At 45.7% G+C, this 11,923-nt stretch overlaps 1 long non-coding RNA gene across 1 annotated transcript; it reads right to left on the reverse strand.

Moving 5' to 3' along the window:
- Positions 1–4,165: 4,165 nt before the first annotated feature.
- LOC140845051 (uncharacterized) lies at positions 4,166–11,536 on the reverse strand. Its single transcript, XR_012123680.1, has 2 exons — positions 11,186–11,536; positions 4,166–4,726 (listed from the first exon to the last, which is right to left on the reverse strand). It is a non-coding gene; the product is annotated as an uncharacterized lncRNA (long non-coding RNA).
- Between the last annotated feature and the right edge of the window lie 387 nt (positions 11,537–11,923).

Consider the following 11,923-nt stretch of genomic DNA (forward strand, 5'->3'; position numbering starts at 1 on the left):
ATCCCTTTAATGAGCTGTTGAATTCAGTTTGCTAGTATGTTCTTGAGAAATTTTGCATCTGTGTTTATTAGGGATATTGCCCTGTTGTTTTCTTTTTGTTGTATGTCCTTGTCTGGGTTTAGAATCAGGGTAATTCTGACCTCATAAAATGAATTTGGAAGTTTTCCCTCTTCTTCTAGTTTTTGGCAGTTTGAGAAAAATATTTAAATATTTGGTAGAATTCACCAGTAAAGACATCTGGTTCTGGACTTGTGGTTTTAGGGAAGTTTTTGATTATTGATTCAGTGTTCTTACTTGTTACTGGCTGTTTCAGATTTTTACTTTCTTCATAATTCATTCTTGATAGGTATGTTTCTAGGAATTTGTCCATTCCTTCTAGGTTGCCCAATTTGTTGATACAGTGTTATTCCTAATAGTCTCTTATGATCCTACGTGTCCATTGTCAGGTGAGTAGACAATGAAAATGTCCATACAATACATTGGCTATATTGTATCCATGATATTCATTAGAATATATTCATTAATAAAAAGAAGGAAATTCTGCCACTTGTGATAACATGGATGAACCAACAGAATGTGTTTCAGGTGAGTATAATGCTAGAGAGTTACCTTGGGATTGTCCTAAATCTTGCCCAAAAGGAAACCCAGAAAGGTAAGGAGGCCTCAGCAGAAATAGCCCCATGGCATATTAATGGCTGCTCAAGGGCTGAAGCTGAAATCCTAAAACAATCTTCTGGAGAGGATTATTCAGCTGCACAGCAATTGCAGCTCAGGGATTCTCAGTTATATTAATTTTCTCTTGATGCTATAAGAAATTACCACAAATTTAGTGTCTTGTCATAAGACAAATTAATTTTTTCATAGTTCTAGAGGTCAAAAGTCTAAAATCAAGAAATCAAGGTGTAGTCAAACTGTATTTCTTCTGGAGGCTTCCAGAGAATGGTCTGGGTTTTTTTTTTTTTTTTGCATTTTCCTGCTCTTAGAGGCCGCATGAATACCTTGGCTATGGCTCCATCCTCTACTTCCAAAGCCATATCTCTCTCTCTTTCCCTCTTCTTCCATCACCATATTGCCTTCTATGTCTTGGACCATCCTGTCTCCTTCTCTTATAAAGATCGTTGTAATAAAATGGGACCCATGTGAATAGTCCAGGATAATCTCTCCATCTCAAAATCATTAATTTAATCACATATTGAAAGTCCCTTTCACCATGAAAAGTAACATATTGACAAGTTTTGGGGACTAGGACATGGATATCTTTGGGGGCTATTCCTGGGCCTATTATACCAGTAAAAGAAGATAGCCCAAGAACCAGGAGGGAAAGAACTAATTTTGAATAAGGCCAGGCTAACAGAAGCCTGGCACTAGCTCAAATGAGTAAAATCCAAGATGTTTTTTGCCTCTTAGTGTCTCTTATGTCTCCTTCCATTATGCCATAAGGATAAGAAACTTCTGTTGGCAGGCTGGGAAGGAGGGAAGAAATACAGGCTGTGAAGATAGGAAGTAAATGAATCATTTCCTTCTCCTTTCCTATTACAAAATCCCACCTAGAACTATGTTGAGTTTAGGGGGAGGAGAAGCTTTTACTTTAAACAGGATTCAAAGTTGATCATTATTTTGGAATTGACACTGTAGTTGGTGACTCGAAGTTATCAGAGGATGTTTTTTTTATTATCTGAGAGTGACCAGTTAAGTCATGTCCAGGGCTTATCTACACATGGTAAAAAATTGGCCCCACAAAGTGGGTTTGGATAGACAGTGCCAGTGGGGAAGGAGGAGGGAGAATTAAGTTATTTCCTTATTGAAAGTTTTATACTTCTTTAACATAATATTTATATAATATAATCCTTTCATTGTTTTATGCACATGAAAAAACAGATAGAGCTGAAATCACAAAGGTTCACATGTAAATATGTCAGGGGAGTGTTGGGTATTTTCCTCCGTCCTTGTCCTCACTGCAACAAAGAATTGAAGTGCAGAGACAGTGGTGAAGCAGAGTAAAAGTTTTATTTAAAGTTACCTAAAGAGAGAAAAAGTACAAGCCATCTCAGCAAGGAGAGGTGCCCTGAAAGGTTGGAGAGAAAGAGTTTAAGATTAAAAGGATACTTAGAAAGTGTGGGTGACCTCAGAGAGAGGAGCAGCCTGAAAGGTTGGGGGTTCTCCCTTTTAAGGATTCTTCAGCAATGTGACTAAGGCTTCTGGGTGTAGACCTGTTAAGTGGTCTTTGAATACTTAGAATTAACTTAACACAAGCAACTTCCTGCTCTGATTTCTCTATAGTCTTGGTCTGGGAGCATATCAAACAAGGCTGCCTGCGCAGCCCCCAAGGTGGGCTGAGTTATTGTCTGTTTGCTAAAGAGTAAGTTAAGAATCTTACTTCTGAACTTCCTGGGTATTAAAATACAATCTTTAAAATGGAATCCTTCCTGCCTTTTACTATGCTATTTACAGCTGAGCCTGTATGGTAAATTAGTTGCCTAGGTTACAAACTACTTGATTAGGGCTGAAAGGAGAAAAAAACAGTGTTTAGGTAAAGTTAAAAAATAAGCTGGGCCTGTATGATTAATATAATAAAGACATGGGCTATCCTGAGGCATCCTCCTTTATCTGGGGAATATTCAAATATTCCAGTCCAAGTTGCTCTTGGCTTTTTGAGCTTTAACTGATTAACTCTGGGTCTTTTTAGTGGACTTTCCTGGTCTTTTCTTTTTCCACTCTGCTCATATCTATTTTCCTGCCTAACAATTGTACTGTTAAGAAGGCAATACCCTGAACTAGAGTTGATCATTTTAATTCCTGCATTTTCCAAGGCTAAGAAATGGCTTAAATGGCAGGAAAAGAGAAAGAAGTGAATGTGAGAAACTGTAAAGAAGTAACTGCTGAGAGTACAAAAATAGAAACAACTTAAGTGGCAAGATATGGAACTACTGATAGCCATAGCGTGACAACAAAGGACAGAAATTGCCACTAGGGAAAAGACAAGAAAATGTATTAATAAAAACAGAAATATAGTTTGGGGGCATTTAATGAAGGGCACACTAAAACACCCTCCTGATATGAAGATCATATAACAAAGGCATGTCAGTGAAATAGCATATCTATTTTGACTATTCCATGAAGGACCACTTATCCCTTCATACCTCAGTTATCTCTGAAATCTTCATTGCTCTACAGCACAATAGTAAACCAATGTTCACTACGCCTTAACCTCATAAAAAAGAAAGGTTTCTTTTTTTTAAAGTAAACCTCTATGGCAGAAGCATGAATAGCACACTTTAGAAAGATTGCATTAAAAAATTCAAATAAAAGAACTGTTGCTCGAAAGTAACTAGCCTCTAATATGGCCCAAATGATCCTCCTGTCCTGGAATTCTTGCCTTCCCTTGAATCAGGGCTTGCTCTGAGTGAACAATAGACTAATATGGAAGTCAGTGTATGATTTTGGAGGCTCTGGTCTCTTGGAGATAACATATCATATTAATAAGCTCTAATTTAGCTCTGTTGGCCTCTCCTTTCAGCTATTTGGACTATGTGTGATTAAGTATAAAGAAAGAAGAGCAGATATTTGTTAGTACAATGCAGAGCAAGTAATTCATTATGCAGCAATTACCCTTTTTATTTTCTCCATCCGGCTAAGGGGGAACACAAATCAGTTCATTTTGAGAGTGAAACATTCTTCTTATTTTATTAGATCCTTTCTTTTGTTTTTGTGCTTTCTTAAATAAACATACAGTCTCCTTTCCCTCCCCTTCCCATTTATAAAACAGCTTTTATATTCTCCTTCTATGCTTCATCTCTCTGAAGTTTTGACACCAGACCAAGAGATCCATGGTAGCGGATGGTCCAAAGTAATTGCACTCATTTTCTAAAATTTCTGGATGGTTTTGATAGTATTTCACAGATATTTTCCCCCAACTCAATAAATACATGGGCAGACATTTATAATCAGCTCATCATTTATAATCCCTCCAAAATTACTTGGGACTCAGCAAATACTTATTTGAATAAAAAATATAAACCTTATTCAATCACATTATTGAATTCCTGTAATATACAAGTACATATCAAGTACTTTGAGGAATACAGTGTTTAAGATTTGGTTCTTGCCTTCTGTATGTTGACATTCTAACAGTTGATGAAAGGAAAGGAGCGACACATAGCAGCAATTCACCGGAGAGTTCCGCTTTATTAGGGAAAGGTGCTGGGTTATATAGGAGGGGGCATGAATTGATTGAGGTGTCACTTCTACGGGGCTGGTGGCTGTTGGCTAGGTGCTGGGATTGGGAGGGGGGCGAGAGGTGATTGGGCTTCAGGTGGCGCCGGCGGGAACTGAGGACCCTGAAGAGAAGCCGAAAGTTTGCCATCTTACTGGTGGGGACCCTTCATTCCCCCCTTTCTCCTCTATGGGTTTGTGGACGTTGCTTTCTCTCTGGCTGCTTCCTGCTGAACAGGGGCGGAGAAGGGAGTGAGGGCTTGAGGATTGGGAGGAAAGGGTTGATAGGACTCCCCACAGTAAGGACGAGTAGATGTGGACTTCTTCAGGTTGGAAATCAATGAAGGTTCCCTGTAACCATAGGTTGGCCAAGAGGATATGGGTGTCAGGAGCCAGGCGTCTGCGGCTCCTGTTTCCAGGAACAGTTTCCAGTGGAGAGAGGGGTCCATCTCAGCGTGTGGTGAGGAGGTCACATGAGGGTGAGGGATCTTCTGTGGCCAGAAGCTGGTAGTTCCTAAGTAAAAGCTGGTTGAAAGCTTGATTAGAGATTTTTCTGACTTGGGATTTGATGAACTTTATTATACAGGGTAAGAAGAGACAGGTGAGAAGAATGATTATTATGGGGCCTGCAATGGGCCAGAGCCAGGTGAGGAGGGGGTTTGTTAGTATTGACGAGAATGGGTTGGAATTGGAAGCAGAGTGGAGACTGGAGGCAAGGTCGGTGAGTTTGGTAATGTCAGTTTCTACAATGCCGGATTCGTTGATGTAATAGCAGCACTCTTCCCAGAGGAAGACGCAGGTGCCGCCCTTCTCGGCTGTAAGCAGATCTAGGGCCCGCCGGTTTTGAAGGGTGACTTTAGCTAGCGAAGTGACCTGTCTTTGGAGAGAGGTTAGAGAATCGGCAGTGGATGTCAGGGCTCCCTCAAGTTTGGCGTTGAGATCTCTAACTGCCTTTAGAGAGTGACCCAAGGCTTCTCCCGAAAACCCTGCCCCAATGGCTGAGGTGATCAAAGAGCTACTGACCATGATGGGAAGGAAAGCAGCTCTTTTTGTGCGCGAGGGCAAGGGAGGTTGGAGCTCAAGGAATTCTGCCATGCTGTAAAGTGTTAACTGTGGGATTAGGGTGACGAGAATGCAGGGTGTATCGGAGTTGAGCGGCAGTGAGTTGAAAAGACTGCCATTACACTAAAAGAAGTGTCCCGGTTGCATAAAAGTCTTAGAGCCGGAGGTAGGGGTGTAGATAGAGAGGCAGTGAAGTGTGCTGGAAAGGGGTGGAGTTGGGCCTACACAATGGTGGATGGTGAGATTATCTGCGTATTCTGGTTCACATAGGGGTATGTCTGCCAGGGGGCAGAGGGGTTGTCTTTCTGCATGGAAGGAGTAGTTGGAAATATTAAGGGGCACGGCGGCCAGCAGTGGGCGCTGTAGTGATGCACACAAGAAACAATTGGCGGTGTTAAGGGTGTGGTTGAGAAAGATGGTGGTGTCCTGAATGAGCTGTAATGAAGAGTAGGAGAAATGGGAAGAGGGGTGGGGATAAGAAGATGAAGAGGCAATTAAGAGTTTGGATAATGACTTTTTCGGAATGTCTGCTATCTGATGCAACTTGAGAGATCTGGGAATGAGAGGGAACATACTTTCGAGAGATATGAAGGGTACTGTGGGGGGTCGAGGACCCCCCGTAGTAAACTGAGGCTGTGACTCTGGCAGCCCATCGAGAGTCCCAGGGATCTGGGATTGATAAGGAGAATGAGCCATTGGGATATTTCATGAAACGGTTGGAGGAGTAATACTGTGGGTACTGGAAGTTACTCATGTAGTGAATGGTGCAAGACTAGTAGGGACATCTCCTGTAGGTATCTGGCCATCGCCTGCAATAGGCTTGTTTTTGGTCATAGAGGAAGCAGAGGTAGGGAGAATAAGGGTAGCTGCTAGTGAACACTTCAGTGGAGGGAGGAAAGTGGAGGTGTAAAGGCTCAGAGCAGCTTTTCAGAGGGCAGTCTGGTGTGACAATGAGGGCAGTAACTTTTGTTTGATGCTGTGTGTAAGTCTGTCTGACTTTGAATCGCCATACAAAGGAGGCTGGGGTGGCGGGGAAGATAATAAGAAGGAGGAAAAAAGCAAGAGAGCAGTAAAGGAGGAAAAAGTCATAATTTGGGTATGGATGGCAAAGGGGGTGAATGGGATTTTGGAGGAAAGAGGACAATAAGGTCAGGAGTCTGGAGGGAGGGAGAGTTTATAAACTTTTGTAGGTTAAGAGATCTTTTAGGTGATGTGGGGACAGAATGGTAAGGGGCGCCCTGAATGTCAGTTTATGAGCTGCCTTCTGCAAGAGCTGCCCAGCGGCTAATGCCTGTAGGCAGGGGGCCCATCCCCGAAATGTGGGGTCTAATTGCTTGGAGAGATAAGCTACTGGGGCAAAGGATGGGCCATAATATTGGCCTAGGACTCCTAGAGCTTGACTGGACCTCTCATGAATGTATAATGAGAAGGGCTTTGACAAATCAGGAAGATGGAGAGCTGGGGCTTCCACAAGGGCTTGACAGAGCTTAATGAAGGAGTGTTGGGGTGAGGAGGATAATGCTTTTTAGGGGGGGCTCTTGCTGAGGTCGTATAGGGGTTTTGCCAACAGGGAGCAGGGAGAAGTTAGGGATTTACGGTCTAAAATATCTAGCCAGGCTTAGAAAGGAAAGGATTTCTGTCTTGGTTTTGGGAATGGGCAGGTCAGAGAGGAGCCATTTTCTGTCTAAGGTAATGGACTTTCTTTGTTGAGATAGAAGGAATCTGAAGTAAGTGACAGGAGGGGAAGAGATTTGAGCTTTGACGGGGGATACTCGGTAACTTCTGGAAGCTAGAAGGTTAAGTAGGGAGGCAGTGTCAAGTTGAGACTGTTCCCACGAGAGACTGCAGAGTAGAAGATTGTCTATGTATTATAAGGTGGACTTGGAGTGATCATGATGAAACTGTTTGAGGTTCTGAGCTAGGACCTGTCTAAAAATATGGGGACTATCTCGGAAGCTTTGTGGCAGAACTGACCAAGTGAGTTGTTTAGAATGTCTTGTGTATGGGTCCATCCAGGTGAAGATGAAAAAATCTTGGAAGCAGGGGTCTAGAGGGATAGAAAAATGGGTCTTTGAGATCTAGGACTGAGAAGTGGGATGCTGAGGCTGTATGGATTTGGAACTAAGGGATGGATAGGGACAATGGCTATGTTGATGAGGCGAAGGTCTTGAACAAGGCGGCAAGATCCGTTTTTTTTTTTAACAGCTAATATGGGGGTATGTCTTTGAGATCTAGGACTGAGAAGTGGGATGCTGAGGCTGTATGGATTTGGAACTAAGGGATGGATAGGAACAATGGCTATGTTGATGAGGCGAAGGTCTTGGACAAGGCGGAAAGATCCGTTGGTTTTTTTAACAGCTAATATGGGGGTATTAAATGGGGAGTGAGTGGGTCTGCTTGAATGATGGGTTGGAGGCTTATGAGGGCTGAAGTGGTTAGGGGGTATTGGGCCTGACAGATATACTGAGAGGGGTCACATAATTTGATAGAGGCAGGGGGACATAGGGCCACGGAGGGGCTTGTAATGTCCCAAACTTTGGGATTTACAGGGTGTATGAGGACAGAACCAGAGCTTTCATTGGGTAGAGGGGGGTCGTCGGCTATGAGGGCCATCAGAAAGGGAGTACTGGGGGCTGTGGGAGTGGATATAGTTATGGAAATGTGGAGGAGGGAAAGGATGTCTCGTCTTAGTAAAGGGATGGGACACTGGGGCATAACCAGGAAGGAGTGGGAGAAAGGTATGGGATTGTCTTGGATTGTGCATAAAAGGGTGGGTGGGGGGTTTAATGGGAAAATCTGTTTACCTCCTACTCTGACTATAGGAGTAATGGGTGGCGTGGTAGGGCCCCGGTATTCTCACAAGACTGACAAGGTGGCTCCTGTATTTAGGAGGAAGGAGATGGGGTGACTGTCTACTGTTAAAGTAACCCTGGGCTCCTGTTTGGTGATGGAAATGGTCGGGCGAGAAGTCCCCGGGCTCCATCAATCTTCTTCTGCCAGCCCCACTACGGCGGGCTTAGGATGGGGGTTGTTCGTCCAGCCTCCCCTTCGGGTGGTTGGGCAATCAGACCCCCAGTGGCCCTTTTTGTGGCATCTGGGGCATGGGGTGGTAGGAGATCTGGGGGAGGGGCACACCCTTGACCAATGTCCCTCTTTTCTGCACTTGAAACAAGCTCTTGGGGGGGCTTGTTTGTAGAGGGGCGCCCAGGTTGTGGTTTTATCAGCTGGGCCAACATCTGGAAATTGGCCTGATCAGCCTTTTGTTTACGGCATTCTTTCTCCTCCTCCCGCTTATGGAAGACTTTAAAGGTCACTGTTAGGATCTCAGTCTGTGGGGTAGCAGGGCCCTGTTCTAACTTTTTGAGTTTAGCTTTAATGTCGGGGTAGCCTTGAGCTAGGAAGTATGTCATAAGGACATGTCTTCCTTCAGGTGTTTCTTGGTCCAGGCTGGTATACTGTAATAGGGCTTGAGTGAGTCTGTCTAAGAACTCGGAGGGGATTTCATCTCTCTTTTGAATTATGTCTTGGAGCTTTTGAAAATTGACTACTTTACAAGCTGCCCTTTTTCAGACCTGCTATTAAGCAGGAGGCAAAAATATCTCAAGAGCGGAGACTCATGGTGGTGTTATAATTTCAGTGTGGGTCTTGTTCGGGGACAGCAGTGGGGCCAGGGGAATAGGTGGGGTCAGTCCTGTGGGTTTCAGTAGCCTGCATTTGGGCGAAGTCCTAAACTCATCTACGCTCTTCAGGGAGGAGAGTATTGGCCAGGAGCATGAAAATGTCATGATGTGTGAGGCTGTAAGACTGGAGGGTGTATTGAAACTCCCTAATGTATGTCATGGGATCAGTGGAAAAGGAACTTAGGCGTTTCTCTAGTTGGGCTAAATCTCTTAAGGAGAAAGGGATGCGAACACGCACACTGCCTTCGGATTCTGCTACCTCCCGGAGGGGGGCGATAATTTTGGGAGGCTCTCGGGACTGAGTCTGAGGGGGCCTGAAGGGTTCTGGCTCAGTCTGTGGGGGAGTGACGCAGTCTAGCCGTGCCTAGTCGAGCAGGTCCTGAAGTGCAGAAGGGGGGCAAAGAAAATAAAGAAAGATAGAATCAGACCCACATGTTGCCAGCTAGCAGCCCAGCTGCTTACTTCTGCCGCTCTAGTTGGGCTTGAACTCATGACTCTGAATTAAGAGTCCCATGCTCTACTGAGCTACAGCAGGGCTCCAGTTAATTGCTTATGGAATGCGTTGTTTTCTATTCCTGCCACATCAGCAAGTGGGGGAAGGGCATAGCTAGAAGCAGGGGCGGTGTTTCTACACATCTTCAAGGTCTCCCTATTTTCAGAGTGAGGAGTCTTGGCAAGATATGTTTTTGTGGACAGATAACTTCTAAGGACTGCACCGGTTGTTCTCTAGCTTGTGCTTTCCCATGCTGCGTTCAGACATGGGGGGAGGTGCTTTCCCATTCTCTCTACAAACATGTGAGAAGACAAAGGCGGTCCCTAACGGGAGAAACAGGTGATGAGGGCAAAGATGGAGGAGGCCCCTGGGACCTAGTTAAAGGGGGGCTGAAAGGCTCAGGCTTAATCTGCAGGGAATGAAGGTGGAGGAGGTGAGATGGGGGAGGAGATGGTTGGGGAGGAAGGGAGAAGGGCTGTTGTAGGAGAAGGGGAAGGGAGTGAACGGGAGGCTTCTGCGGGGGCGGCAGCTTGCAGGCTAGGAGAACTTGGGAGGGGGCGGGGAGAGTAGGAGGCGGAAAGCTTCGATATAGGGAATCTCCTTCCATTTTTTCAGGCGCTGGCAGTAGTTAAAAAGATCGCCAGTGATGTTAGGATCAAGAGTTCCCCCTGCAGGCCATTGGTTTTTATTGTCTAGGGGGTATGTCGGCCAATCTTGGGAGCAATATTTACGGAGAAGTTTTGATTTTATATCAGGCATCAGGGAGAGGGTAGCCAGATGCTTAAGCAGGCATTCAAGAGGTGAACTTTCAGGGAGGGATGAGGAGGCTCCCATGGCTAAAGGACAGAGAAGGAGACAAACAGGGGAAGACGAACGGAGATCCTCGGACTGGAAGCAGACTGCAAGGAGACAAAGGGCGTCCCCGATGATCCTTGGTGGTCTGCGGAAACTCATATACGAGTCGGAATTTCTTGGAAAGTGTGGGTCGTCACCCAGACTTCCCTAAGAAGGCAGAGTGCCGGGGTCTCGAGGTACCTAGCGCTAGGCATTTTCGGCGGACGGAACAGAAGGAGGAGGGGGGGAAAAGGGAGCGTTCTCATCTACAAAGGAGTCACCTCGTTTATAGCTGTTGGAGGGGGGTGCCTGAGAGTCGACCGCAGCCGTGAAGGCCGGATGCGGGGATTTATGACTGTCGGAGGAGAGGCCTGAGCGTCCGCCGCAGCCGTAAAGGCTTGAGGCGGGGATTTATGGCTGTTTGGGGAGGGGCCTGAGGGTCCGCCGCAGCCGTGAAGGCCTGAGGCGGGGATTTATGGCTTTTGGAGGAGGGGCCTGAGGGTCCGCCGCAGCCGTGAAGGCCTGAGGCGGGGAGAGTTCCCTCCTCATCCCCGAGCGTCAGGGCCTTGCCAGACGATCACGGTCAATGGCACTGCGATAGCTCGGGGAAGAGTGGCCCACCTTGGGGAAATTTTGCTTAAAAACTTTCAGCACTGATGGAAGGGATGGTGAATGCGTTTGACTGTCGGAGGAGGAGCCTGAGCATCCGCCGCAGCCGTGAAGGCCTGAGGCGGGGATTTATGGCTTTTGGAGGAGGGGCCTGAGGGTCCGCCGCAGCCGTGAAGGCCTGAGGCGGGGAGCGTTCCCTCCTCATCCCCGAGCGTCAGGGCCTTGCCGGACGATCACGGTCAATGGCACTGCGATAGCTCGGGGAAGAGTGGCCCACTCCGGGGGGAAAACTTACCTAAAGGCCAGAGAGGAGTGGTGAGTGTGATGAGCCAGCGCCGGAAAAAGAGGACGAGGGCAAGCTGCTGCTGGTGTCGGGGGAAGACGGGGCCCAGTTGGGGTGTCCCGTCTCCCGGGTTTCGGCACCAATGAAAGGAAAGGAGCGACACATAGCAACAATTCACCGGAGAGTTCCGCTTTATTAGGGAAAGGTGCTGGGTTATATAGGAGGGGGCATGAATTGATTGAGGTGTCACTTCTACGGGGCTGGTGGCTGTTGGCTAGGTGCTGGGATTGGGAGGGGGGCGAGAGGTGATTGGGCTTCAGGTGGCGCCGGCGGGAACTGAGGACCCCGAAGAGAAGCCGAAAGTTTGCCATCTTACTGGTGGGGACCCTTCAGTTGACACTAGCTAGAGATGTAGGTTAGTTAAGTAACAAAAATTCTATTTTAGCTTGTAGCAACCATATAAAGATGTAAAAGTCATATCTGATTATTTTTAAAAGAAATGATAAACTTTAAAAATATGAATGACAATTTAGATCTTGAAATGCATTTTCTTTAATTTTTCATATGATCTTGTTTTGAATGCATTTTTAGAAAACCAGGTAAATACTGATGAACATGTTATACCAATTGTTTGGTTGCCAGTAATTGAAACTGTGTTTTAGTTGATTTTACTGTATTAAGCTAATATTTTTATTTAGAGAAAGTGCTCTAATAATGTAATATAATGTAATGTCTTAACAATGTAATCTG

This window comes from Manis javanica, chromosome 2 (genome assembly GCF_040802235.1).
Source record: "Manis javanica isolate MJ-LG chromosome 2, MJ_LKY, whole genome shotgun sequence".
In the NCBI taxonomy this organism is placed as follows: domain Eukaryota; kingdom Metazoa; phylum Chordata; class Mammalia; order Pholidota; family Manidae; genus Manis; species Manis javanica.